Raw genomic sequence first — 5,000 nt, 5'->3', positions numbered from 1 at the left:
GAAGGGGAGGTGGGGAGGAGAAGGGGAAGGAGAAGGGGAAGAGTGGAGGAAGAGAGAAGAGGGGAAGGGGAAGGGGAAGGGGGAGAGCTGGAGGAAGAGAGGAGAGGGGGAGGAATGTAGGGGGATGGGAAGGTGGGACGAGTGGAGGGAGAGATGGGGTGTTGGGAGGAGGGAGAAAGGGGGGAGAGGAGGAGAGGGGAAGAGAAGGAGAGAGGGGAGGGATGGAGGAGAGAGGGGGAGAGCGGAGGGAGAGAGAGGGAGAGAGGACAGAGGGAAGAGAGAGGAAGAGAGGGGGAGAGGAGAAAGCGGGAGAGAGGAGGAGAGGGGAAGAGAGTGGAAGAGAGGGGGAGAGAGGGGGAGAGGGGGAGAGGGGGGAGGGGGAGAGAGGAGAGAGGGGGAGAGAGGAGAAGAGGGAGAGGGGGAGAGATTTTTTCGGACCCATCATAGGCCCAATAATGGGTTTATATATCATTAGAGCGTATAACTATTGTTCCGTAAAAGGAAACTTGAGTAGAAATAACAATAAAATTTTCAATATTTCTTATCTAATGGTCAATAAACGTTTGGGACTGACGCTCAGATTAGCCCGAGTTCAAAGCTCGCGACGGCCAGGCCTGATTGTTTAAAGTCAGCGTGGTTTACTATACACTAAAAACACGTTTCAATTTAATGAAAGACAACACTAAACACAATGAACACATGTATGTATGTATATATATATATATATATATATACATATATATATATATATAGCCACACACAGATAGGTACACATACAAGTGTAAGCAGGTGTACATACATGTGTGTACACACACGGGTTCACTCACGCTGCACGCCGTTACTGTCCCCTTTAGGTAATTTATTTTTATTTCGTTATATTTATGTGTGTGTGTGTGTGTGTGTGTGTGTGTGTGTGTGTGTGTGTGTGTGTGTGTGTGTGTGTGTGTGTGTGTGTGTGTGTGTGTGTGTTTGTGTGTGTGTGTGTGTGTGTGTGTGTGTGTGTGTGTGTGTGTGATGTCACTCCGTTGTAAATAGATCGGTCCATATACGTGTTTTGAGCTATCATTCGAAAGGGTATTAGCTATTGATCACAAGTCAAGCACTTGATCAAGACTATAGGTATCACACAAACGTACTCACGCTCACACACACTTACACACACACACATACACACACACACAATGTACACACACACACTAAGATACACATACAAATACACACACATACAGATACACGCATAGACACCCATACATACACACACATACAAACACATACATACACACATACACACACACACACAATGTACACACATACAGATACACACATACAGACACCCATACACACACATACAAACACATATATACACATACACACATACAAACACATGCACACACACACACACACACACACACACACACACACACACACACACAAATATATTTCCTTTCGTGTTGGTTTTCGTCCGATGCTGGCGCCGCCGCCTCCTCGTCCGAGATTCTCGCTCCGTTGCTGGGCCGAAGCCACCGCTTCCGCCGGGGCTCTGGCCCAGTTGGGCGCGACGAGGGACATTGCTTCGGCCGAAGGCACTAGACCCGTACCAAGGACCTGAGGAACACCCGATCCAGAGTAGGACACCTACGGCGCCGAAGAATGTCGAGAACTTCCTCGAGCCGTCGATCAGGGAAGATCGGCGGGAAGTCGCGGGCTGAAGAGGGGCACTCCTACCGGCACAAACGCAAGTGTTCGGGGTGCTCGCCCGCTCTCGACAGCGCCGTTCGTGAAGACAGCCTTCCAGGAACCTGAAGGGCCCCCAGGAACCACCGGACCTGTTGAGCGACGGGGGCCGAAGAAGAGACAGAGCAAGCACTTCGGTCGGCGGCACGAGCGCGAGTGCTCGGAAGAGTGTCCGCCGGCCTCGGATGCTCTGCGACGAACTTCGAGGGGATCTCGGGGTCCCTCGCGACGACGTTGGCTGGAGGAGAAGGACTCTTCGGCCCGAGGTGCTGGACTACGTGCTCGGGGTAACGCCCCTCCGAGTGTCCAGCGAGTCCGTGAGTGAATGTGTGCGTTAGAGCGAGAGAGTGAGTGTGTGTGTATGTGTGAATGAACGTGAGAATGTGTGAGTGAATGAGTGTGTGTATGTGTGTGATCGAGTGTGCGAACGCGTGAGTGAATGAGTATGAGTGTGTGAGTGTGTGTACACGGTCCTCCCCTCAGCTGAATAAAGTCGTTTGGTGCGTCAGTCAGTCATGGCAAACTTCACAATGAAGTGTCTCAGCGAATAGTGCAGGAGTTGGTTCAAGGGAGTCTTGTCCTCTTCATGACAGATTTTTGTTATCCTGTGAATAAAGCCTTCTGGGGATAACTTGAAAAAAAAATCCTAAGAGTGCAATTATAGCAATTTTTCTCTATAGAATACATAAATTTACACAGACACGTCCGGCGACTCCATATTCATACACACGCACACACACACACACACACACACACACACACACACACACACACACACACACTAAAGTGGGTCACTACGAGCATAGCTCTCTTCCCGTAAAATACAATTAGGTAAATACAAACACACACACACACACACACATACACACACACACACACAAACGCACACAAACGCGCACACACACATACACATACGTCATTATAATGTTGTAACAGGAATGTTATACAAATATAACATTCCACGATAGGATATACCAAATGAAAACAAAACAAAAAAAAATGTGCGCAGCGCTCTATCGGTGGAACCATCAATCCTTGAGGTCAACCTCCAGCCTCAAGCAGGACCTTGACACAAAAACGCCTTTCAGAAGGCAGTTTTTTTCCCTTTGTTGCTCACGCAGTGTTTACATTGAGCGGTTTATGTGTTGCATCCCGTTTTCTGTTTCCGTTTTTTTTGCCTTGATCAATGTTAATCCCTGTCTTAAGTAAACATGTTGGTGATGTGTACAAACAGATCGGATTACTTCATAAGGTTTGGGGAGGTTGTTATCTATGAAAGCCTTGACTTCTAGTGTCAGTTTCCTTGCGTGCTTCATAACCCTAAACGCCATAAAGAAAGTACCTTGACCAACTACCAGCGAAAGTAGTCAGGGCACAAACTAAGAAAAATAATAAAAAACTAAAAATATAATAGTAACAATAATAAAATTAAATAAACAGATAAATAGAATAATGAAAATAATAAATATGATGCTAATGATAATAATGATAATAATAATAATAATAATAATGATAATAATAATAATAATAGAAATAATAATAATAATAATAATAATAATAGTAACAATGATAATAACAAAATAAAAATATGACAATAATAATAATGACAATAATAATAATGATAATAATAATAATAATAATAGTAATGATAATAAAATAACAAAAACAATAATAATAACGATAATAATAATAATAATGGTAATAATTATAATAACAACAATAATCATAATAACATGAAAACGTATAAACAACTGGTTTACTTTGCGAGTGTTTTTTTTATAAATGTAATCAATGTATAATAACATAAACGAACATCAATGTCTTCTCACTACATGGACGGAGAGATGATGATAAGACATATAGAGAACTTAATCCGTCCCAGATGAGAATATGCAGCAGTGGTATTACCCCCACAAAAAGAAGAAAAATATACAAATAAAAAAACATATCAGACAAACTATATAAACACACACACACGCACACACACACAATGGAACACACACGACTCATTGGTGCAGTGGTAGCGTTCACGGCCCGCTACGGCGGTCCGGGTTCGAATCCCACCCAGGGCTGAATTATTTTCAGTATCGCTGCGCTGCGAGTCGATACTCCAACTCTCGTGGGTGGGGAGTTGTGTGTGTGTGTGTGCGTGTAAGGTCACAGCATTACCCATAGATCGGACACAATATGAACTCCGAGCTCTCTTCCGGGAGGGTGGTAGCTGTCGATCACGAGTCCAACACGTGATCCAAGACCATGGTGAATCACACACACACACACACACACACATATGGAACTCATATCATTAAAAGAAAAATTAGAAGAATGTAAGGCGACTAGAGCGTTGAGATAAGTGAAACGAGAGGAGCAAATTAAAAGAGATAATCTCTTCATTTGTGGACGAAAGAGCATAATGAGGTCATGGGAAATGAAGGTGAGGAACCCACGCCAGGAGGCCCTGAGTAGCTGCTACCGAAGCCGTCACCTTTGTCTATTAAGCGCTTTAGGTACTGTTGGGGAACAGGTAACCATCACAGCTGGGAATCGGAGAGGAGTGCGGGATTCGAACCTACCACTAAGCGAATATGAGACCAGCATATACGCTTCCGATGACACCACCAGTGTGCTAATGAGATCATGGGAATAAATAGGACAAAATGTCAACAGGACATCAAGAAACAGAGGACAAAATATCATCAAGATATCAAGAAACACAGGACAAAATGTCAACAGGATATCAAGAAACAAAGGAAAAAATGTCAACATATCAAGAAACGAAGGACAAGTTTTCAACAGAATGTCAAGAAACAGAAGACAAAAGGTCAACAGGATATCAAGGAACAGAGGACAAAATATCACCAGGATATCAAGAAAGAGGACAAAATGTCAACAGGATATCAAGAAACAGAGGACAAAATGTCAACAGGATATCAAAACACAGAGGATAAAAAATCAACAGGATATCAAGAAACAGAGGACAAAAGGTCAACAGGATATCAAAACACAGAGGACAAAAAATCAACGGGATATCAAGAAACAGAGGACAAAATGTCAACAGGATATCAAGAAACAGAGAAAGGCAAAATGTCAATAGAATATCAAGAAACAGAAGACAAAATGTCAACAGGATATCAAAAGCAGAGGACAAAATGTCAACAGGATATCAAAAGCAGAGGACAAAATGTCAACAGGATATCAAGAAGCAGAGGACAAAAGGTCAACAGGATATCAAGAAACAGAGAAAGGCAAAATGTCAATAGCATATC

The sequence above is a fragment of the Oratosquilla oratoria genome, chromosome 22 (assembly GCF_046742065.1).
Source record: "Oratosquilla oratoria isolate Oo_2021 chromosome 22, ASM4674206v1, whole genome shotgun sequence".
Classification (NCBI taxonomy): Eukaryota; Metazoa; Arthropoda; class Malacostraca; order Stomatopoda; family Squillidae; genus Oratosquilla; species Oratosquilla oratoria.
The sequence above is the reverse complement of the archived record's forward strand: the minus strand, read 5'-3'. Positions refer to the sequence as shown.